Source organism: Phasianus colchicus, chromosome 5 (assembly GCF_987193195.1).
Source record: "Phasianus colchicus chromosome 5, bPhaCol1.hap1.1, whole genome shotgun sequence".
NCBI lineage: Eukaryota > Metazoa > Chordata > Aves > Galliformes > Phasianidae > Phasianus > Phasianus colchicus.
In genome coordinates, this window is record NC_143440.1 from 20,037,974 (window position 1) to 20,063,540 (window position 25,567).

The 25,567-nt window shown below is 39.9% G+C and overlaps 1 protein-coding gene and 1 long non-coding RNA gene across 6 annotated transcripts in view; one reads left to right on the forward strand and one right to left on the reverse strand.

Moving 5' to 3' along the window:
- SLC1A2 (solute carrier family 1 member 2) overlaps positions 1-25,567 on the reverse strand; it is a 79,040-nt gene that overhangs the window by 33,373 nt on the left and 20,100 nt on the right. The window lies entirely within an intron of this gene.
- Positions 112-5,586, forward strand: LOC149917792 (uncharacterized). Of its 2 annotated transcripts, none has more exons than XR_016466816.1 (4): positions 112-263; positions 3,011-3,196; positions 4,545-4,737; positions 4,864-5,586. It is a non-coding gene; the product is annotated as an uncharacterized LOC149917792 (long non-coding RNA). The 2 variants fall into 2 exon arrangements; XR_016466815.1 differs by having other exon boundaries at positions 4,643-4,737.

The following is a 25,567-nucleotide window of genomic DNA, read 5'->3' on the forward strand; positions in this document are numbered from 1 at the left end:
CTCGGGATTACATCCCAGGTGCACTGAATTCAGCCCTGCTTGAGGTTCTCAGATAACACAGAGCTTCTGTGTTACAACAAGCTCTAGTATGCAAGTATCACTGAGAAGAAAGTGAGGGTACAAGGCTCTTTAAAGGCATTTCTGTTTTTCCAGGAACTTCATACCACCATGTGTTTTTCTCTGAAGTGCAAAAAATGAGTTTTGTACCCTCCAGCTCTTCAAGATTGCAAGCAAACTTCCAGCAAGGACAGAAATTCTGACTGGTATGTAATTGCTGTGTTTTTATTTTGCTTTCAAAGAAAAGGACCTAACTAACACACACATACAAAAAAAAGTTAATGTGCAGATATGTTACAAAAAGTGTTGACAAGTGGATATAACTGCATATAAGTGGATATAACTGCATATAAAGCAGGACCACACGAGCAAATATCTAAGCATCTGCACTGTTAGCATTGCTCTTAGCACTGAGATTTCTATCACCAGACCAGAGACAAGGCTCTTGAGGAGGCTGTAGGGTACGGGGGGGTGGCTAAGGAAGGCACTAACAAAATAAAAATCTGGTGTGAACAGTAAGAGAAGCTTCTTGAGTAGCAATGACTAAATCAATGTTTCGCTCCAGAAATTTTCTATCCAGTTATTAGGTGATGAAAATCTGCTTGACCTCTGAATCATGGAAGTAGACGTGGATCTTAGGAACTGAGCCTGAGGTTGAATTCAGTGAATTAGCTCCATGTTAATTGAACCTCTGTACATAGGTATCATGAGACAGCACAAGACGCATTTCAGCGGATGTGATCACTCAAACATGCTGATGATCACCTTTGCTGAATAAGCTGCTGTTCCACTACATGGAGCTTCCATGGCTATTCAGACTAGCCAAGCATTCTGAATGCTCATTTGTAACACAGCAGACTAAAACTTCTTTTAGTCTAATGTCACTGAAGCTAGAACACTGCAATACAAATTAACTCTGCTCATTATTTTCATATGTCCTAACAACAAGCAGCCAAACAGCTAAGCTGGGTAATAGGCCCACAGAGAACTGTAAGAACCGAGGCCTTCAAATTAAAGATATTGTTTTCTGCCAACTCCAGGCACTGGAAAACACAGATGGGACTTGTAAAAACATAAAGCAAATACTGGAAAATGTGTAGCCATGTGAAACAGCTCATACCACAAGCTAGGTGCATAGAGTGGCTTTTGAACACCAAGTATTACCTTCTGCCTAACCCAGCTCACCAGTGCTTCTCCCTTCTGAGGCAGCACTTCTTCCTAGAAGAGAAACTTCTCTGAGCCCACAAGAAATGATTTGTATTCACCTTATGAGTACAGAGATGTCCCAAAGTGAACGCAGTCTGTACTTCTACCTTCTCTGCCAAGGCAGTACATGCATGCATTAATAGAAACAAGTAACAGAACTCAACTGCAATTTTATCACCTTTTGAGGAAGGAAGCAATCTCTTTCCTGACTAAGTATGAGGTTAGCCATTTGTTCTTTCCAGTGTCCCTCATCCCCACAGTCTGCACAAGAACAAAATCTGTCCAAAAGCATTTGATTTCAGATTACCTAAACGTTTGTAGTTAATTCTGCCTGTTATAGTGCTCGTGTATTTCTCTGCAATTTTTAAGCTGCTGTTTGTTTCGCTTTCTGGTTATTAGGCATAATTGTGTAAAAATGTAGGAAAACAAATCATTAAAACTTCAGTGCCTCTGGGGTTTTCAGTCCTACTTCCTTCAAACATTTTTCTTAGGTTTTATTTTACCTCCCTCTGTGAAAGTCTGCTGTTATATTTCATTTTCACTCCTTTCTTTCTCACATTCCAATTGAAGGCTTTATATATAAGAATATGGAAAGATCATTTGCTTTTTGCACTTCGTTACAAAACTCATTTCCTCACAAAAGTTAGGGTTAACAATTCAAGTGTTTGTTAATGTGTCAAAGTGTCAGTTGAAGTGACAATACCCTTCAAATTCCAATCAATCATTGGAACACATACCCAGTTTGACATCAACCTAAAGCAGAGACCACAAGGAAAGAATAATTTGTGATTTAAATGAAAAATGTAGGCAAAGATCGTAATGAGGTTAGCAAAAACAGATGCTGAGGACAGGGCAAATTAGCAGTGATGGTGTTTAGTCTGCATAAGGTATTCCCGCTGTGCCAATTAATCAAGCAGGTAATTCTCAGTATAAAAGTCTGCTTTAGTTAATTTTATTTTTTTGCTTTCTGGTTTTGGGGGATGGTGAGCTGCTTAGATCAGAGGCTCTTGTTAGTATAACAAATGGCTATTTTAGAGCAAGACAATCAAATGAAGGTAATCAATTGTTTGAGACTTGGCAAGATAACTTGGGGTATATTAAGCTTTACACAGTAGAGTAACTCAGGTTTCTAGCAATACTTTTAGTAACAGGAACAGCACTCTTTTCCTGGAATGCCAGGAATAAAGCGCTGGTTTACCTTTTGTGGCAATTACTTCAAAATGGGCAGCTACAGCTATTCTTGAGAAAACAGCTCTGAACATAGCAGCCATATTTTAGTTTCTGGGAACACCTCTTGAGCTGGATGTTTGCTGTCAAACTAAGCGTGGCTCTATTCTAAGTGATGAGTAAGCAGCAGACGTAAATGTTAGCACTTGCTCAGTTGTTCCTGGAAGAAATGGCCTTTTTAGAAAGGTAAAAAAAAAAAGTTTGCTTGACCTGAAAATAAAAAGCTCAATTATCTAATGTTGAGACAGGTGTTGCAAATGTTGTCACCAAAAAGTCATGACAAAAATGGTATTATTAAGTTTGGTATATAGTAATTTTGATGAATACTCACTCTCTGAGCTCATTCTAGCACCCAGTGGAATTGCATGGGAGTAAGCAAGAGCTTAATCTACCCTAAATAAAATTTGTTAGCAGTAATGTTTGGCGTAGGGTTGTATCTCTTCTTTGGAATACAGGAGAATTAGTGTAACTCCATTGATTCTGGGGCATGTGCTCTGTTTTTGACCCTGTTCCACCTCAGCCATCACCTGATCCTGCAGGAAAGAGTCCGCTACGGCTGTTAGATGAACAATGAGTGACTAGAGAAACGTATGGATAATATCGCTAAGGCAAGAGGGATTTCATTTGTTGAATGCCAGAAGTCTAGATCGTCTGCCTCAACACTTGCTAAGCATGGCCTGAGCACCAGCCTCCTCCTAGTTTCATGGTAAGTTCTCATGCAAAAGCACCCAATTACTAAAGGAATGTTTAGTCTGTGTTAACGAAGGGTTTATTTTAAGCCTTTCACTAAGCTCTTCTATTCAATTTTAACTGTGTTATGTAGGGCTTTCCTTGTTATTTGCAGGACAGTAATGAATTCTGAGTGGAGACTGTCATTGACCATGAAGTCTGGTTTGACCTAGAGAATGATATAAGCACCCTGCAGCATGACTTGCTTTTTGCAGTAGGAGAAGGAGTTTTCTCCCTGAATCTGTTTACAACTATGTTATTTCTGCTAAGTTAGCATTTAGTATACATTCTTCAAGTTTAACATAATCAGATCTAAGTAGCTGACTAGAGGCATCCTCACAGAACCTACAGGGAAGAGTGGCCTAAGCCAACACTACTGCTCTCCAAATCAGTTTGCAGTAACATGCATCACTGTCTTCTGATGTTTTAAAATATTGTTCTTTGAGGTCATTTAGGAAAAAAAAAAAGTTCATTATCTACCTGAATTTTCAAACTTTGAATTTAGGTTCAATTTGTTTGCATTTTTAAAACCCTATTGGAGGTAGCATAAAGTTTCTGATGACTAAATGTGCTACCTTCAACAATTTCTCCAGCTTTTGAATGTGGCTCAGGAAGCTTAATTGTATGATGGGGAAAGTGTAGTTCAGGGGCCATTTGAAAGCAGAAGGAAAGAAAATCAAGTATAAGGTGATAAGCTTTTAAAAATATCACACAGTCCTTTTTTACCTGTTTTATGCACATCTTTCCACAAATACCACTGAGGAGCTGAGATTTTTTTTTTCTTTTGTTTAATGTTTGATTGACTAATATGTACATAGCACTTTGTGACATATTATGGAAAAGTAAATGAGTCTCTATGGAGAGGCTGTGAACAAAGGTTCATTTCTCATGGAACCCTGTACCATAAACCACATGAAATCAGCAAATCATATTGAATCATGTTGGTTTTGTTAGAATGAAGATGATTGTATTTTACGCCTAGTAATGTAAGTGAAGACTTAGAAACACAAAGGCAAGTGAAATCCTGATTTTTGTTGTACCTTTGTGAGTTCCAGGTTGCTGGGGGAGAAAGAAATTGAGATGACACCTATGTGTTTTTTGTTGTGATAGGGACAAGGAGCTACATCAGCTGGGGCACTACAACAGCCATTGCTTCTTGGGGTATCTCATACCCATTCGTATGAAAACTTGGTTTTAACGCCTCAATGAGAGTGGCTGTGTGTGTACATGTTAGCAAATTAATTAATTTTATAATTTAGTGGCAAAACCTGACAGAAAGAGGTTAAGTTCCAGTTCCCAAGAAAATGGGGAATGTGCTTTTCCAGACCTCAGGATTCAGAGAGCTTCCACAGTCCTGGGCAAGGAAGATCTGCAGCACTTTACCAAAGCAAAAGTAAATTGATGGGAAATCCCTTCATTGCAGAACTACCAGAAAGACCCACCAAGTACCTACTGCATCTGCTTGCAATGACTACTCTACAAAGTGGAGCAAATGAGGGAAGACTTCATGGTCTTTGTGTGAGTATCTCAAGAGTGAAATAATATGCCCTTAATAGAGATTAGCTGTAGGTTTTAAGAGAGAGAATTTGTGATATATTTCATATTTTAGCAGATGATGTTTCCATGATTCTTCCTATTTGCTAGGTCCTCTGTGAATCAAGTCCATCAAGTGAAGATGTGGCTATGAACTCTTTTTCTAACAAGTCTTTAAATTTGGTGCTGACATACTTATGTGAAACTTTGGCACTATCCATTTGCTATCTCTGCTTTTCTGATTCTGAATCTCAGGCCTAATCAACCTAAGAAAATAAAATCCTACTACAACACAGTAAAGACAGAGTAAACTTCAAAGTTTCACACCTTAGAGGGACTATCAGTTCTCTGTGGAAGGACAGCTGCTGGGCTTGCTTCTTGTCTGGAGAAAACAAGGTGCATTTCCATCTATAGGGATTATAGTCTATCTATCACCCAGTCTAAAGTGAAAAAATGAATTTTAAAACACACAATATAATAACCATTGTAGATATGATCATTTATTACTGTAATGATGCACGTGTGGAGTATTTTTTTTAAATGCCAAATTTCTGATAGGGCTTTACAGCACTGTAACAACCTGGGAACACTGCCTTGCATGCTTCATTACTTCAGAATTATGTTCTGAGACTGAGAAGAGTAATAGAATTAAAGATGAATCATATTATTATTATGGCAAAGGATATAATAATGTGCTTTGTGTAAAAAATTATCTACTTACATGCTCAGAAACTCAGAGACAAGTAAAATCATGATCTTGCATTTGCTTCTACCTGGGGTGTGCCAGGTAACACAAAGAAAAAGGCTGTGAAATGGCTGGGGATTAACATAGTGCTCTCAAGAGCACCGAGCAAAGATTATTAAACCAGTTAGATTGGGCAAGGATCAGAAATGTAGAAGCTCCTAGGCATGCTGGCTGGGACAACATGGAGTGAACTGTTTTATAAATATAATCCAGCGTTGTTCACAAAAATGCAGAACTGAACAAGGAGCTCCAATTGAGACAGTATGAATTAATTTTGTCATGACGACAGGAAACTAAATGCAAGCTCTAAGTTCTTCCTATGAATTTATTTCTTGAGTGATGGCTCTTGAAACACTTTTTCCTCAGATAAGTTCTCAGTTTGCCAGTAAAGGAACTGTGCCAGTGATTTTGGACCACATCACTACACAGAGCAAGTACTTAGTGGGCAGATAAACTTCCATGGCTGAATGAGTGCATCACAACTCTTCCACTAAATACGCTTAAACTACACCTGAAGGCAATTATTAGCATTCTTTAGATGCTATTAGGGATCTATTATAAAGATCCCATCTTCATTGCTTATTTTCTTTTCTTATCAAATGTATATATTAACTAATTATTAACAAAAAACAAGGAAAATTTTTGCTTTTGGTATCTGCTTTGAAAGTTCCCTATACCTTTGACAGCAGCAAGGAAGTACCAACCAGATGCATGAGCAGTCTTATTAACTTTGTGCTTTGCTTTAACCTTCAAACAATCTCCCTCTTTTCCCAAACCCTCACCCTTCTTTTCCAGTGTATATATTCTGTGTGTGTGTGTGTGTGTGTGTATATATATATATATATATATATATATATATATATATATATATATACATATATATGTTTATATATATATATAATATATAAATAAAAATACATATAGTCTAAAAGCTATATAAAGTATTCCAAGAACTGAAAAGTGCTAAGTTTTACTATGCACATTTAACCAGGAAAAAAATGGAAAAATCTAGTTGGAAAAATAAAAATGGCTGAAGTCTGAGAGAGCTGACCTTCCACATTTTCAGCATTTTCCTCTGAACGCTGCAGAAGACATAAATAGATTCAAGATTGACTAGACTTCAGATAAACTTAATAAAAAAGAAGCCAACACAAAAAAATGCATTCTCTTCCATGAGATGTTTGTCAGTGGGCCAGCACATAACATTGAATCCAAGCACTAATTCTGTTCTAAAACATTTCTCTGTGCTTCCTGTGTGGGAAACCTCTCTTCCAGAAAGTACTGTGGACGGAGTCAGAAACTGTTTGCACAAAGAGCAACTACTAAGGAGACTACAGGAAAACAGTTGAATGTCTATGCAGAAAATGTCAGAGCTTGGATTAGTATATGGAAATTCAAAAAGTCCCAGTTTGCTCCTAACAGATGTTAATTCTGTTGCTGCTGTAGATAATGGTGTTTCTTTGCTGTTCTCCAAGTTCTAAACAGCCATAAGCTAATTTATCATTGCAATCTCTGAGTGGCAAAAACTGCTACTCCAGTGTGGAAGTCTTTTAGTATAAGATAATATTTGTTCACTGGCACAATGTATTTATTCATTTCACAAACAGAATGTTTATGTCGTTTTGTTTTTAACAAAAGACGTTTTAAGTTTTTTCTCTCAGCATATGGCACATCCTAGCTTAAAATGCATCCTGTTCAAGAAACTTCGAGTCATTCTTCTCCGTTACTCATTTTGTAATTATTTTTCCAGAGTTCTTACTTTTCTGTAGTGCCAATACGCTTTTATTATAGCCAGATATTCAGATTGCTTTAATCACAGCTATTGCTCTGGCAGAATTACTTTGGCCAAAGTCTGCTCATGCTTTTTTACTGAGAACAGTCTCAAGAAAAAAAATGACTTGGGCTGTGCCCTGAAAAAGCAAAGAAACTTAGTTTTGAAAACACATTAACTTCCTGTAGTATGTTTAAGAGATTACAGAAATCAAGTGTAGCATAAGAGAATCTCTCGTGACAAATTATTTTAGCTCCTCAAGCTCAGCATGAGCTGTCTTATCCTTTCTGACAGCTGTTGCTTGGAGCAGTATTTATGATCACACAGGGCAAGCTTTGATGAGTGCATGCCATCTGCTGGAACTGTAGAGGCCTTTTACAGAATAAATCCTGAAATACAGCAATAATTTTGACCCACTGTAAAGCATGATCTTTATTGCCTCATGCCTTTATAATTAAATTGGGGTTTGGAGCCTCCTTTTCATACTGTACCTTCAAAACAAATCAAAGAGAGGAAACACATTGCAACTGTAGTTTCGGGGAAGTGGGGAAGTTTCCTATTCACACAGACTAGGAATTTGATTCAGATATCTGTATGAAATGGAGTGGACATCCTGCTAAAGAGATTGTTCAGATGATCTGTTTATACTGTCTCTCCTCATCAGCATGTCTGCTAGGATACTGTGAGCTGTGCCCAGAAAAATGCAGCGTTTAAGATGGAAGCTCTACAAAATAGCTTCCAGAAAGAAGCGCGTATTTAGAATTACAGACCTAAAGATGGATGATCATGGATGGTAGGGTTGTTTTCTCTGATATGTTATATATATGATGCCCTCAGGGCATTGTGGCTCTCTGCTGAAGGATCCAGTTCAGGAGCAGTTGTCTCTCCAAAGTTTACTCATTTTACAGATGTAAAAGAGTTGAGAGAATTTCAGCACTGGCAAGAAAAAGGTTATTTTTGGCATTCCCTGAGTCTCTGTCTTAACCAGACATTTTCTTGAACATTTTATTTTTGCCGTTTATTTGCTATTGTCTACTGGACTGTAGTACAGCACTGCGGATAGCCTCAGCTGAACTATTCCAGCTGAGCCTAGCATGCCTTTGTGGGAGATGCCTCTTTTTGGGACGGTGAGGCACAGCCACTATGGGTGTGTTGAAGACAGGTCTGTACATGTGCTAAAGTTCTGAGGCTCAACAGCCAGCTTTCCACAGAGCACAACTACTGTCACTGCACGAGGACAGAACAGCCTCTGTGAAAACTAGAGTGGATTTCCTCATCTTAGCTGACTTCTGTAACCAAACCTTGAATTTTTTTAAGTTTTTAGGGGAAATATAGAAATGTTTACCTAATTATTCTGTAGTCCTCACCCTAGTGGTTTTTAATATGAAGCAGATCAAATTTGAGGGCCCAGAGTTTCAGATCCCTGACAGCGCTGAGCCCTGCGTGCCCAGGCCATGGCAGCAGGATGAGCATGCAGCATAGTGATTTCCAAAGTATTATCTTGGAAGTCATCAGTCTGTAGTTTGGAAATTTCAAATGCCATCTCCAGATAAGCTATCAGACTCCTTCAGTACAAAGTTAGAAAAAGAAAGTCCAAGCACACATCTTTTTCCTTTCTTCCTTATCAGACAATATTTCTTAAGAGACCAAGCCTGAGATGGTATTGGTAACCGAAGCAGAACATGTTGTACAGAATGATCTTAACCTCCAGCCACATTTATTATGGCAATATGTTTACTATGGCAATATGTTTACCATGGCAAATTCCAAAGCATACAGTATCCAACAAAATGACAACGTATTGTAGGGCAAAGTAGTTTAAGGAATAAAATGTCAAAGCAAAACCCTAAGACTTTTATTCTGTTTTTGCTGAGATTTCTACTAAAATCACTTGAGTGTTTACCAGTTTTAGGAGAAGTTATTGCCAAGAAATAGAAACGGCCCACACCACTAACCATCTAAGCAATGGATGTCCTTAAGCGAGTTTGAAAAGGACCAATAAAACCGTGTGAAGCATTAAAGCCCTCGGTGTAATGCCCAACCTGTTCCTGGACCAGTGTCAGAGTAAATGCACGAAACTTGAGGCTCACCAACAGCACTCGTCACACCCAAACACCATTTTCTGCCCTTTTAATCTAACCATAGTGATCTCCTGGGACACGGCTATGTGTTAACTCAGCAGCTCTTACACAAGTCCTTACAGGGAAGCATATGTTTATGTGGGTTATTGAACTGAGCACTAACCAACAAACCACAGAAAAATATGACCCTACAATTTACTAGGCTATTTCTTCTAGCAAAAGGCTTACAGCAGAATTGCAAGCACTGTCTAAATAATGACCATGGGAAACACGCATTTTTAACTGTACACATTTCATTTTATTTTAAATAACTAAATATTAGACTTCCATATACTCAGAGACTTTGAAACCAATCCTACTTTAAATGATCCCAACATTTTTTTCATTATATGCAAACCACCTAGGCAGTTCTGACTTTTAGGACTATGGAGGCTTTTATTTATACATTGCTTTTATTTATAGTGTTTCTACATTGTTGCTTTAACACCGTAGTTGTGGAAAGAGCTTCCACTAATAGCTCACTGCTGCAGCAGTGCTGTTAGTGGAGCTCCAGCTTGGCACACAGCTTTTGAGCCTGGACACCCCAACCTAAGCTCAGGCTGCCAGGACTGCATGCCACGATGTCCTCAGTGAGAGCCAGCAGCACTTTCTTCATTTACATTTACAGCTTATTGCTCATCAACAAAGACTGTACTGTCAAAAGCTGTGAAGTGGGGAAACAGGCACGGTGGACACACTGAAAATACAATGGATTAGGAAATGTTGTGGCTGTGCCCAGATTCTAGGGCAAGATAACACTCAGGGGAGGTGAATTTGCAAACAGATTCAGATCAACTTCATGTGCCGCAGCTCTGATGCTGAGCTGTGTAGTGCTTTACAGCATGTGTGTTTTGCTTTCAAAGAAATGAAGAAATCCGTATTAAACATCCACACGGGGATTGATTTAGCTCTATGTCACCACAAACAACACAGCACAGGTGAGTTTAACTGCTTATCATCAGCTAAATACAAACTTCAACAAGGAAATCTGACAGTTCTGCTTAGCAAAACTAACTGAGGAAGCATTCTGTTCAAATGCTCTTTACAATTCTCCCGCCCTTTCCAAGTATCCTGCAGTAACAATGAGTCAATTTAATTTCTGATACTTTTCTGACTGATTAACAGATATCACCAATCAAAGGGCAAAGTTTGTACTACTGAAATACTTTAAAAACAAAGGAATGAAAAATTTGTGATTATGCATCTGTGCATCTTTCCTCAGAAATCAAGAAATCACTGGAATTTACCTTGTATTTGTATCTTTCTCATTCTTCTCATGCTAACTTCTCTACTTTCTGATTACTTAAAACTATGGGTTTTCATTGCTGTATTTATCATAACACAATTCCATAAGTCTATCTTTTCTAGTGCTGTCATTCTTGAAATAATGAATTCACCTTCTTCTACTCTTTGTGCTCTTTTATTGCTGTTAGCATAGTCTAAATGTCACCACATTTCCCAGCCAGAGGACACAAGGTCATTACCCAAGCAATCGTCTCCTGTGATCACATTTCAGCCTTTCAGTCATTCTGCTGAGCACATGACAGCAGTCACAGCATGACTGCATCCTTAGGGACATTTACAGGAGTTCTCCAGCCAACATCATACGTGATGAGCAAGTAGAAAGCAGTAGATTCATCAGAATCATACAGTTTGCTTCAAAGTAATAACCAAAATCAACATCCTTCCTAAGGATGACAATGAACTTGAATTTTGGATCAGACAAATGTAAATTTGGGAATGCTGAGAACTTCCTCTATTTTTGTTGGGTTGTGGAATGTAATTGTTAGGTGATTATTAAATCATTTTATAATACAACTCCCTTTATTTCAAGCATAGACTTATTGTAGTTCTGCCTTCTACTTTATTCTGTTTTAAACTCTTAAGCAACTGAAGCTTAAAATATCTAATGAAAAAACTGATATTTTCAGCTGCGCAGGAGGAAACAGTTCTTGCTTGTAAAATGAACAGTGCAAAGACTCTGACTCAGAGGAAAAAAGACTGATATGAAGTGGCCACTCATGTAGTTAGAAAATAAGGCTTCTGGTGAAGGTATGGCCCTTGATCCTCCTCAGCATCCCATTTTGCTGCCAGACTGTGGTGTGCGTGCTGACCCAGACCCGCAGAGCCAGGCAGGGGCTCGGGCAGCACGTCACACTGTGGTGTCATTCCAGTAGCAGCTGCCTAACAGGCCTGGCTTTTCACAAACCTGGTTCTGTAGGAAGATTGCAGCAGGTGAGGGTGATAATTAGTGGCCTTTGCATTTTTGCCTCTGTCTCCTGGTTTTAGTAATTTGACCACTTTCATGGCAAAGACTGACACAATAGATTTTTATACTCTTAATATTTTCCGTGCGGTTCAATAGTGCCGTGTTAGAACATTTATTAGCAGGGCAAATAATGACTCACAAGTGTTGTGCAACTGATTTTTTTTATAACAGGAAGCACAGGTGTGAGACAAGAAAATATAATTACTCTTCACTTGTGCTGACAAATAAACACAAAATCTGAATAGTAAGGGTGAACACCTATTTTAGTCAGAAAAATTGGAGAAGCATGTGATCAGAGGACAAAGTTACAAAAAAAAAGTTACAAAACAGGGCCTTACACAGTTACATTCATGTATGAAATCCTACCTTTCAATATCAGTATAATACCAGGGCGTTTGCATTTTAGGTACATATTTTTGTCTAAAAAATGTTTCTCAGCTGCTCCTTTTGATATTCATCTCTAAAAGCATTAGGCACAACTATCTGCTGTGCAGGAGTCCTGTAGTACTAATGGTGGAAAGTCGTAAGCCATAGGATGGCTGCCAACAACCCACCCCGCTAACCACAACTGCCACAGTACCACAGCCTCCTCTGTGCTGCTGACACAACCCTGTTGATGTCCCCAGCTCTCCCTCATCTCTCTTTGGGTGCAGGACAAGGGCCCCCTGGATCTCTCCAGGATATGCTGGGGCTCACACCAGCCCTGTGCCAGATAAGGATGGACCAAGCTCACTTCTGCTAGCAGACTGCTCAGAGTTTCCCTAAGGCAACATGGCCACATTCAAACTTGTTGAAGGCCTGGCAATGCTACACCCATTCAGACTCAGGCAACTTCTTGTGAATATGTTTTAAATGCAAAAACTACTCAGAGAAATAGAACAAATATTCCTGACTTAGAAATATACTACTATACTAATATACCTTCTCTTCATAACTAACCCTTCTATCTCTGTAGATTCTTGCATGTTGCTCATCACCTCATCATGCAAAAAGTTCATTAGCTAATACATTTGTTGGGACTCAGTGGTCTGCATTCCAGTGAGATGCTATAACACTGTACAGTCCAAACATGGCCTTGAACTTATCTGGGAAAACAAAGCTCTAGCCCTGTTCCAGGAATGACCATCCTGCTCTGCCATTCTTTGCTTTTGAGTACTTTCACATTTCCAGGTTCCAGAAGACGGACATGGGAGCAACGGGAATCTCTTGCCAAGCCTTGAGAAAGCTTCTTCGGAGCAAACAGGTTCAGCAAACATTCCTCAGCTTCCTTCTACCTAAACTCTCAAACAACCTGAGCTCCTGCATCCCAAAGTTAGGTAGAATGGAAGCATGAATTTTCCTGCCCTTGACTATTTTGGCATTATTTGAATCAGGCAGAACTTGGGAGTCCAAACTGTGCCTAAGTTACATTGCCTGCTCCAAGACCCTTCATAAAGCAATAATTCTAATGGCTCATGCCACAGCTTGTTACACAGTTTCCTGTATTTTCTATACAAAGAAGAAGAAAAAAAACCCATGATGCTAACTGCTCTTCCTCCTCTTACACATCACTTAGGTTGAAGACAATCTGGCTCGTTACTGCACTTGCAGGAAGTGTGGTACAGATTGTTTGGGATGATGAAATGCACACCTGCAATAGCAACCAATCCACTTTCACACACATTACAAGGGGAGTTCATTTGCTCTGTTAACATGATATTTTTCTAGTGCAGATGTATGTTAAGCCCAGGCTTGTTTTTACATTCAATTAGGATTTATTGTCACACGGCCTAAAAGAAAGAGAGGGTTGGGAAAATTCAACAGAATGTTATCACAGTTTGAAAAGCTAAAACTACATAGTTGATATCCGTCACTCACCCAATAGACACGTGTGAAATATTTGAAAGGCTCTACAGACTTTGGGACTGTTGAAGACAATTGTATCTGACCGGTCTGTTGCTAAAAATTTTCTCAAAGTGGACACAGTGTGTTCAGCCCATCTTCTGCCAGCTAATGAGGTGCCATCACTGCTTTACGTCCTTCCCTCTGCTTATTACTGGCAGGACACAGACTGATAAAGGACAAGCATGCATCTTAAGGACACAGACCGATTACTCTTCATTAGAAGGAAGGATGAAGCAATCTCCCTAGAGTACTCCAAAAACACCCCACAGAGTATTTATTACAGTTTTCCCAGAACTATTCCTTCTGTAGGCTGACATCCACAGTGGACTTACACAGATATGACAATAAATAGGCTTCCTAAAATTAAAGGAGTTGTAGGCTACACATTTTTCCTTCTGTTATTTTCTCAGAACTATGAGAAAAGAGAATATTTTGGTGTTCACTGTTTAGTTTTCCAGGATTACTACAGTTTGCATGAAGGTATTCAATGGTAGCTTGAGCCTTATTTTTTTTCTATGAGTACAGCTGAGGTCTACATGAGATATTCTGTCGTGGAGGAAGTAATTTTTCATTGATTTCTTTGCCCCTGCCTCTGCCCTCTGATCCTGTTGGCAGTTCTGGCTTTCACAAGATGAAAGTGTTTAAGCAGTTTAAAGAATTTCAGAGCAGGATGTGAATACATACATGTCTAATGCCACTTTCTGTTTTCAGTAGACGTTGGAGTAAAAGTGAAAGCACTCAACATTTAGCACAAAAGCAAGCAGCTGCTGCTGTAGCTGGAAAAAGAAAGCTGACAGCAGACAGCCCCCTTTTGGTTAGTACGTTAATGACCGTTCTGTGTGACTGGTACACTGATGTGAGAGATTGTACCAGTGAACTGAACTTACCACAACACAAATAAGAAGACACAGTTGTTAAATAGCAGGGGCTAATGTTTGTGTAGAAAGACATTAAGCTCAGAGCACATTTATTTTCAGCAGGAACCCAACATCTTTCACCATTTTCCACCCTACGTGCCCTGTGGACTTAGCCTTCTCTAAGCTATTTCTAGACACAAGCAGCAAGTCTTGTCACAAGCTGTTCTCATTGAGGTGAGCATCGTTTGAGGAGGAAAGGCACTGCAAACCAAGTTCTTCATCTAAGCACAAGGTAAATGTGGAATGAAGGCACCGTTGCAGGTCACCATAAACACAGAGATTCAAGTATCTGTTGAATTAAAAGCTTATTCAGGGGAAGGTCAGATTGGGTATTGGGAAAAAGTTCTTCACTGAGAGAGTGGTCAGGCACTGGGACAGGTTCCCCAGGGCAGTGATCATGGCCCCAAACTGCTGGAGTTCAAGAAGCATCTGGGCAATGCTCTCAGACATAGGGTTTGATTTTTGGGAGGTCCTGTGTGGAGCCTGGAGTTGGACTCAATGATCCTTATGGGTCCCTTCCAACTCAAGATATTCTATGATTCTGTGATTTTATTCTTTAGAACACATGTCACCAACAGAAATTAGACCACGATCATCCATTCTTCTACGTATCCCCTATCCAACTAACACTTTCTTTTAGCCCTCTCTTTGGGCACAGTGTTTGGATTGCTGCCCTAAAGATGGAAAATTACAACAGCAAATTGATCATGATGTCTGCCTTGAGGCACAGCCTCACCCTCTCTGCAGCCCTTTAAAATATCCCTGATAACATCTAATGGCTTTTTACCTCTTCTTGTTTCCAGATCTAGATTTAACAGAACGGAGGGTCATTATCATTACATCTACAGGAGATGGATACTGTCTAGTTAACAGGGTAAGTCCCTTTCTTCATTTACAACCATATCAAAGGTCACATTTCAGCTCCTTTTGCTCTTATCTTGGAATAGAAAAGGATGATTCATACTCCTCAAAGAGCAGATTTTTCACTTAGAAAAGAATCTAACAGCACATTTATTCACAAGTTTTCTACAAATTCACTGGGCTGACATGTTGCAGTCTAGACCCACTTATTTCTACTAGAAATAATAACTCTTCAGGCTAATATTACATATAGTAATACCCCAGACTGTTAATTAGCATCACCTAAGAGAAAGCTCACCTTCAGGCTGAATCCTGAACTGTGATTTTCCTCTTTATTAATTAGCTTTTCCAAGTTAAACAAGGTCAGTACATCTCCTTTTTGTCTCTCACTTGCCTGCCCCTATAATCTCCTTATGTTTTGTTTCTTTTCTGAGCTACCATCTCTTCCACACTGACAAAGACATGTAGTTTACATGGCTTCAGCCCCCTGCAGAATCATCTTTTTTTTTTTTCTTGCTGTGGCAAGAAAAATAAAAGATTATTTATTTCTGTTGATTGCAAAGACATGTATGAGAAGGAAAGATCTGGCTCTATGACTGACCAAAATTAAGAGTGCAGAAAGCTTAGCAATAATCTCTTTCCCAAAGTAGAATGGAATTTATTAGATGGAACTTGACCATGTCTCTCAGTTGAGTGCCTGATTCAGACCTTAGTTAAAATTCCAGGTTTGAGAAGAACAGGGCAAGAGAATGTTCAGAGCATATCCCCAGAACAAAATAATTTAGATACACTGAAATTAAGGTCTCTCATTACCTCAGGTCCATATATTTTTAGCTGGGCAAGGGACATCAGCATGATTCACTTTTCCCATCACAAAACATAATCTGACCTTTAGCCCAGCCTATTAAGAAGAATAGGAAGCCATCTGGGTACCGCCATTACAACTCCTGTGGCAATACAACAGCATTCCATGTTGTGACAGTTTGATGGGTCAGCCAAGGTAGTTTTCTCTAAAGTGATTTGATTTCCATAGGAGGAAAAGAAAGCATGCCTCAAGATTTCCGTCTTCAAATTCCTTTCTCACACAAACTCTCTGGGCAGTTCAAGCATCTATTATAAAATCAGATTCACAAAATTACCTCAATTTTCTTAACATTCTTCATCCATGCATCATATCTCTGACAATTGAAATTAATCGGAGAATTCTGGAAAACCTATGTTTTAGTGTCGTTGTGATGTACAGTGTTACTAATGCAATGTTTTGCTTTTCTCTTTGAATCATAACCATATCAGTTGTCCAGCATAAATAGAGCAATATACATGTGCCCTTCATGTGTTCTTTGCATATAAGCAAGAAAAATCCCAGGAAATCTACCAAATAAAATATGCAAACCAAAACAAATGTGTCATCACAACTTGCCAGGAGGCATGCTCATCTCCTTCATAATACCACTCCTCAGTTTATAGCCTCAGTGAGAAGTTAAATTAGCAGAAACTTTACCATTTCTACTCTTAAAATGCTTAATGAGGGATCATATGACTTACGATGAAGGTCAGAGTATTGTGGATCGTCATATTGTAGAATAAAGAAGAAAGAGGAGAAGAGAAAAAAGAGTAAAAAAAGAGAAAAAAGAAAAAGAAGAGGGAGAAAAAAAAAGAAAAAAAAAGAAGATATTACAGTTGTCATTTTTTCGCATCCTTGCTAAAATATACACGGGTTGTATATGAAATCTAGAAAGGCCTTTTGCCTCAAAAGTAAAATTTAAGAGACATTAAAAATAGTGCAAATGATCAGACTAAATAGAAAACAGATATCAATCTTTCTATTCACTGTTTGATTTGCCTCTCCTCTAGTCCAGAAGCCCGACTCACAGGATGTGGTTTTGTTTTTGTTTAACATTAAATGTTTCTCTTATTTTCCTTTAGCATACAAGGGGGGAAAGTATCCAAAAAGGAAGTTAAAATAAAAGCATTCATATTTCAATGTCTTTTCTTTATGTGGTATGAAGGGTGCTGTGAAAACAGACCATAACACAGAGCTGAAAGGGGAATTCAGCCAGAACATCACCTGCCTTTGTGTCTCTCACCTGCCCGTTGCCTGGGGCATCAGCACATGGCACCATCATACAGTAATTCCAGTTCAGTGGGATAAAGGAAAAGTATATCATGGATATGTCTCAGGAAGAGAATTGCTAACCAGAAATCTCTTGCCCGTTGCCATTTTCACTTAGTGAATAAGCATCCTTATCGCATCACAGTGATGCCCCTGTGTGAGGTGCCACTGGAACTTATTCCTGAGAACCTTTGGTAAAAGAAAATTTAGGGTGATATTCCTCTACGCTGACAAGAAGAGATAGATGTTCAAAGCACTGCAATAATGAGAAAGGCCTTCAAGAATCACCACACCTGTTGTGCACATGGATCTACTTAATTCTTCTTGCTTCCTCCCTACAACCAAAATGAACATTTTTATCCTCTTGCAACTACTCACAAAAATGATGGAAAGGGATTTTGCTTTTTTGAACAGCTGTATTAGCTGTATACATACCAAGAAACCCACAAGCAGACAGAACTATGAAATATAAGGAAGTAAGAAAGCAAGCAAAACGAACAACTTGAAATGAACAATGAATGCCACCTTTGTCCTAGCTCAAGTTTCACAACATTCTGACATAAGTGGTGTGCATAAGGAAAACAGAAAAATGGAAATTTTAAGGCAGTCTATTAATTTCTTAAGGTAAGGATTGGATCTCACAAAGAAGGACACTTTCTTCTACTTGGCTTTAATCTATGAGAAAAAAAAAAAACAAACTCCTGAAGAGAAAACTTTGCCATGGGAACATTCAAACTTCAGATCCTTGAGGGGCACAAAGCTTGTACTATTGTGCAATCAGAAGTGCTGGAGTGAACAAAATGTTATTTGTGATCAAGAAGCTTTGGTTTAGATCATGTTCTAATACAGTCTCAGGAGGTGTGCCCATGGTTGGCACTCAGGATGAAGGTTAGCACACAGTAAACAACATCACTCACTGTGGTCACCATCTCTGTATTGTTGCTCTATTTTTCGCAGGTTTCTCTTCTGATTGGTTACCAATGCAGAAATAAGTACAACCTGGATTCACATTTTGTAACAAGCACAGGGAAAAACAAACGTAGGGGAAAATCTACTGCTGCTTCAAAAGCCTGAGACTGTGAAACCTCTGAGCTGACGCAGATTATTGCAATATCTTCCCTAAGCCAGTCATGGTGAGCTCTACGACATATTGTGCTCTTACAGACTTCTCTGGGTTTTTTCAGAAGACACAGAGACAGACAAAGTGGACAGCTTGTACATGGATGCTCCTGTTCTGTGATTTACTTCATACCCTTTTGGTCATGCTCATGATGCAGTTTCACCTCAGCTATCACAGGAGCAAGGGTCTTCCTGGGAAGATCTTCCTTACATCAAACCATCACAGCCTGATCTCAGTTGTGAAGAATCAAGTGGCGGTGTGTACGGGCCCTGTGATATGTGCAATGTGTGAAGTCAAGCAGGACAGGCAAGGAGATGGCATCATGATCTCAGGGGCTTGTCTGAGATGGTAATGCCAAAGATTTTAGAGGAAGAGCCTCGTTACTCAGTCTGACTCAAAGTGTCTTAAAGCTACTCGGATAATTGAATGGATCTCCCTTGAGCAGATGCCTCAGAAGCCCTTTCCATAGCCAATAAGAAGGCTATAGCTGAGAGAAGTAACTGGATGTCACAACAATCAAAATTCATGAGTATCTTGAAACCTCTCAGGAACAGGGGCAGTCAGTATCACTTTAAATACTCCTACAATAGATTCAAATTATGCCATCCTGAGCTAGTATCATGGTTCTACCCTCTAAGGCACATCATGCTGCTGTATGATCTAGGCACTGGCTGATTTCTCTTCTGAATCTGCTGAATGTTAATTATATTCTGTTATATTTTAAAGAGAAGTCCAAGAGTTACTATCCAAGTTACACAACGTCAGTTCTTTGCAGGCAGTAACCTCCGCAAAGGAAGCAAAAAGGGACTTGAACATAGGCTGCTGTTATGCCATACCAACCCACAGGGATGTCCAGGTGCAGGAGGGAGCACATTGTGCACCCTCCTACACATGTAAACAAAGCAGTGTTGTGCCCCTCTTCAGCACAGTACTCCAGAACTACAAAATTACCCAGACCTGCAGGGCTCTCGATGAGTGACTTGCTGAAGGTAAAACAAGTTGAGACAGAAACCTGATCTCCTCTCCTCTTCTAAGACTTAGCTTTTGAACCTGAACCAAACCATACCAAAGTTAAAGGAGAATTCCTATTTCTTGTAGTGATTTTCAGAGAAAGTCCTCAAGCCTCCAGGCTATCTGATAGGAAGATGTAAGTGCCTTGCTGTATGAAATCTTGAGCTGCATGACAGGTAAGGGATTTACCTGAGTAAGAGGAGTGTTCCCACTCCTGATTCTGTAGATATGAATCTCATTCACTCATTGCTGGTTTTATGTACAATCGCTCCTCAGTTGCTCAAGCAGAACAATGCAGCTGGCAATAGATTTCATTTTATATCTTGCTTGGAAAAAATAACATATGCAAGAACATCTGGAGAGCATGCCCTCCTCCCTCTGGACATAAAAGAATGACAGAGATAGTGGTACAACTGCTCAGAGGCTTGGCAGCACCCCACAAAATATCTCATGTTGTCACACTTATTTGTCACACTGAGCAACTGGATTCTTTCTCAGTAGGCTGCATAGAACAGCAACTGTAATATCCTGGCACTTGTAGTGAAATATACACTTAAAGCTGAGGGCACACAGTACAGAGAAGTTTCCACCTCATTTCTGGCAATCACCTTCAGTATTGTGCAACAACTGCATTCAAAGCACCTCTGTGCCTGAGCACTCCCTACACACGAACAGAATCCAATTTCTTCATCCTCTCTGTATATTATTGGCTTGGCTATATTTCTGTCTAGTAAGAAGTTGTTCCCCACAGTCTCAAAGACACTTACAAGCCAACTGCTGCTAGCTCCCCCAGCACCTCCTCATCAGGGTTACACTACACTCTCCAGCTTGATTTTCTCTAGCTCCATTATGAAGATTTCAAGCAATAAAAAGCAATAAAAAAAAAATTGTGTTGATATACTGTACACTGGAGCTTCAGACCTTTTCTTCAGCAATTACAGCCTGCAATGCCATCAAAGGCTACTCCTATCTCCAAACTTGTGTTACTGGAGCATGGAAATAATTGGCTACAAAGATACCTCTTGGGGATACTGAGCAGAGATGTGCAACGCCTTGGAAAAAAAAAGGTTCCTTACAATGCTGTCAAACAAATATCTCATTACTTCTTTACTTCTGACTTTTTGGGAGTGTATGGCTTAGCTCCAAATGAAAGAGCAGATTTATTTTTAAAGCATGTAATATTAGTGTGCACTGAAATAAACTCACCAGAACAATCGCTGCTCTTGTTTCAGGGAACACACTCGCAAATGGAACAAGAGGTGCTGATATGACTTACTGCCAGGCTCCGCACACTGAAAGGACCCTAGCTGGATTTACACATGCAGTGTGCAGCATCCAGCATTCAAAGCAGTTGGTCAACATTTGCCTTTGGAAATGTTTTTCATCATAGCACTCTGCTGATGTGTTCTTTCTGTCTAGATTTCCCAGTTTAGGTCTGACAAACAAGCACAGTGCTTCCATTTGCTTATTTCATTTTCTTTAAAAATAAAGTTCATGTGAATCTGAAAAATCTTCTTATTAAATACATATATATATACACTTTTCAGCTTGACAGAGAAATAAAAATAATCAGTCCCATTAAAATCTACATTGTGTGTCCTATGCTGACATATTTGAAAGGCAGAACTAAAATGGTTATTGGAAAATACAGATGAGTTGCATTCATGAACATATCCTTTCTCCTTTAAGTTTTGTGAAAGTTTTGCCCACAGATCCACCCTTTTTAAATTCTGCCTAGAAAAAAAAAGACAAAAGTAACAACCAAAACAGCATCTGATGAGCATTGAGAAAAAGTGTCAACAAACCCCAAAATTGCTGTGTGACAGACTTGATAGCAAGACTGATAACAAGGAATGTGTGCAGGAACATTAGCTACCTGGCAAATATGTCAAAGGCCTGACTGAAGACAATTCACAGCAGGAATCTCCAAAGGCTCTGCAGGAGACAAGACAGCTGCTGGAAGACGGATATGCACTCCAGCTCCTTTTCAATCTGTTTTTCTTCTGTTTTGAATTTGAATCAGGACATGAATTGGAATAGCAACTATTAGGACAGTTTGGCATTTCTAAGGGAAAATTTCCGATGAAATAAGCCACCTCAGTTCTCCACAGTAGTGGAGATAAGCTAGTTAATGATGAATTTACTGACTGTATCTTCAAAGTTATAACTCCTTCAGATTTGCCCTTGACTGTTGTTTCCCTGTTATGCTAGAGATCTGCCGGACCGCTCTGTATCTCAGTTTACCCTCCATTAAATCAAATGCAAGGCCACTCAAACAGTGCTATTAGGGTGGAGAAACAGCTTTGCAGGTCACTGTAGAAACAGTGTTTTTATTGCCATTTTATTGTAGCTTCAGTGAAACATTCTCACTTGAAGAGCACTGGGGAAAAAAAGGAGAGCAGGTGGGCATGGTGGCAGGAACACCAGAGACTCCAAAGCATAGAAACCTGGCACTGCACTGCTACAAAAGTGGCTGAGCCTGGAGGCTTCCGTCACTTCTCACAGCTGGACACCTGAGCCGGGACACCATATGCACATCTACCTTAGAATAGAAGAAAGAAGAACACAATTTATTCTTGAACTTGGGTTGGTGGCGATAGACCACGTACCTGTTCTGGTAGTGTGACATACACCAGAGCTCTCTTGTAAAATCTTGTATGGAAAATCCCAAGGCATGGTTACATACTATTGAGAATTACTGGTGTTTCATAAGAACAATTTTTCCCTGTTTAATGACTTTCTTCTGTCTCAACCTACATTACTGGATTTGACGTCAGCATCACTTCTGTGTAGCATTTATTTTACAAAGCAAATATTAGGACTCATATTTCTTGCTAAAGTTCATCACCATGGGAAGAAGGTCAGCTTGGTAAACTGGTGTGAGTGTGCTTATGCCATTACTTTGCGTAGTTGCCTTTGCAGATGTAACTTACTCTGAACAATGGTTCTTACTGCAAGATGTACTGAATCTTCCCTGCTCTATTAAGATAGAAAGAAAAGAATTTAATGTATAGCAAGCAGATACCCGCAGGTATTAGGAAAGCTTGCCTAGTGATGAAGACAGTGACATTCTGGAGTAGGAGGCAGGAACTGGAGGATGTCCCTCATTGCCCCTGTTGTTTTAGCAAAGAGTGGTCAGAGATGAGAGCTGAGCGACTCATCCTTTCTAAGATGAGGGATGGAAAACCCCCCAGATCTTTGCAGTTACTTCCTCTGAGACTACAGTGGCTGTAAGTCTTACAGCAGTGTTTTGGTGTTCACTGATGTGGAATAAGCACTAATACAAACACATAGCAAAGAGCTTTGATTGCTTGATTGCCTTTAATCTCTTCCTAATTATCAGTCTCCCTCAGCCAGTCAATGTGTTTTAGTCTGTGCTGTGCCAGGGAGCCACGCTTCTCTCCTCCAGCCAGGTTTGGCATGCTGAATCCCCAGCAGAGACATCAGGGCTGTAAAGCCCCATTATTTTCCAAATATCAAGGAGTTCTGAGGCACCAAACACGCCAGTATTGTTCATTAGAATATTGTTCATTAGAAGAGTCCCACGGAGTTATCTCTGTGCACACTTAATAACATGATGATCTTCAACCACTAAAAATAACCTAGAATGTCTGTTTCTTTCAGCAACCTGGGGTTTCACCACAACCCACCTATCACAGAAGTGTGAAAATTCATACTTTACACATCCCAGAACAGAACCAGTGTTCATTCCCTCTTTAACCATGAGTCCTTGTTGTCTTAATCCCTGGTGTCTATTTGTAGTCCTTGTACCTATTTGTGGATAAAAGCATGACTGTTTATTTATAGTGAACTTTTTCCAAAGAGTTTTATTTTAAAGCCTGACTAATCTTTGCTGCGCCATGGACTAGGCTGATCTCTAGGTAAATCTTAGCTTAGATTGGTGGTGAGCTGCACAAAGACACTGACTACGTTTTCAATTAATCCTCTTTTATATCCACCCTTAGAAGAAGGTAAGGAAGGCACATAAAGAGCCAAAAGTCATGTAATGCTTCTGTGGAACTACAGTGCAGCCTGGAAAGCTGGGGGAAGCTACAAGCATTCCATTGTCTCCTGTTTTTTCCCATGTATTTTTAGCAGCTCTGCAATACATGGATTTATCTGCTCTGCCTGCAATTATCCACTGCATCTCAGAGACAGGAAAAACATACATCTGCTTGCTCAGATTTTCTTACTTCTATCTTTGCCTCTCCAGCTAGACTGTTGGGAAAAAAGAGAAGGGCTGCAGGAGAAACACATATCAGTCTATGGAATGGTGGAGTTTTAGATGACTCTTTTCTCTCCTTAACCTTGCACCTGCTAAAACACTGTCCTCTTGCCTTCCTGTGGTGGTATTGGCTATTGCAGGTGCTGGGGAGGAGCTAGCAGAAAGGTGAGGGTCACCTGGCCATTGTGCAGTGAACAGGTGGGAACTTTCCAGTGTCAGAGAGGCAGAAATGCCTTCTCAAAACACCACCACAGCAGCCATGTGAGTATGGGGAAGGCCACGGTGAGGGCAGATAGCACACTCCCTGTGTCCTGAAGTGAAAACCTAAGCCTTGGATTAACCCTGGCTGAGTAGAGTTGAGCACAAAATATGTTTTCCTAATCCACGCTGGAGAAATGGGCACTTTGAAAATGGGGGAGCTCTGACAGGAATTTCCCATTTCACTTTCCCAATTTCAGTCTCAAGCCCAGACCTCAGTCTAACTTTCTTCAGCAAGAACAGTCTGGGCATTAGCTCCCTGTTGTGCTCTGCTCTGCACACAGTGTGAACACAGTCTTCATTTTTCCAAGTAAGGGCTGCTTATGAGCAGAAACTGCAAAATCAAGCTTGACTTCTGCCCCAAGCTTAAATTAATCTTCCTCTCCTTTCCATTCTGGAGAGGGAAGAAAAGGAATACAAGTATAAAAAACCACTGGAGACCACATTTTAGTGAATGACAGTTAGATGTACTATTCAGGTCAAGAATGCTTATTGAATGCCTGAATAGTGGAACAATTCATAAATACAAGTAAATGTCTCTATAAATATTTGAATTAATTTTATAAACAAGGCTCCGGCTGTAGCATTTTGTCCCTTTTGTGGTGCGAATTTGAGACTTTACATCCCCTGGCCAACGGCCCCACACCCTTGTGGGAGAAATCCAGCAAGCAGGGCAGAACTCAGCACTGCCAACCCGCAGAGTCCTGTGCCACCCACTGTCCTGAGGGGTCACCAGACTTCTGCAGGCTGAAAGACAAGAAGTCGGTGTCAGGGAAGGGCAGAAAATAGCAAAAAGCAGCATTGCTTTTGCTACCATCAGAACTCTTGGGATGTGTGGTAATTCTCTATTTTTGTCTCATCCATGAAGCAATCAATGACTGTGTCCAAATCAGCATGCTGAGCACATCAGAGTCGGGGGCCTTTCCCACTCACCACACAGTTGCATTAGCCAGCCTTCAGGAGGTCTGTTACATCCTGCCCTGAGGGATGAATGATAACAAGCACATAGCAGGCAAAGATTATGTAGTATTCCTAAGCCATGAGGATTTTCACGAAAGCTTACTTCTTTTATTTTGCTTTTTCTTTTCTGGTTGTTTTTGTTTGTTTTTAGGTTTTTTTGTTTGTTTGTTTCTATCAGATCTGTAGTGCTTCTTTTTTTTCAGTCACCAGGAAGAGGGAGTTGGCCTTGAATATTCCTGAATCATGATTTCATCTGAGTTTACTGAATAGCTATATCTGCCAAGCAGAGCCTGCCTGCTTGTGCAATAGCCCCACGAATGCTCCACAGGCCAGGCCTGTCCATCCCTTCTGCCTGGCTGTTGTCAATGGATTACATTTCAGGATCACTCCTTGGCTGTAGTAGATATCCACCCCTTCCCACTTCCCACCATTCACTGCACTCTGCACAAGGAAGAAATATTTTCTTTCTTGCTAAAGAGGAGCTTTTGGACAGTAGCGCAGATCACAGAATCATAGAATCCTAAAATCACCCAAGTTGGAAAGAATCCATAGGTATCATCG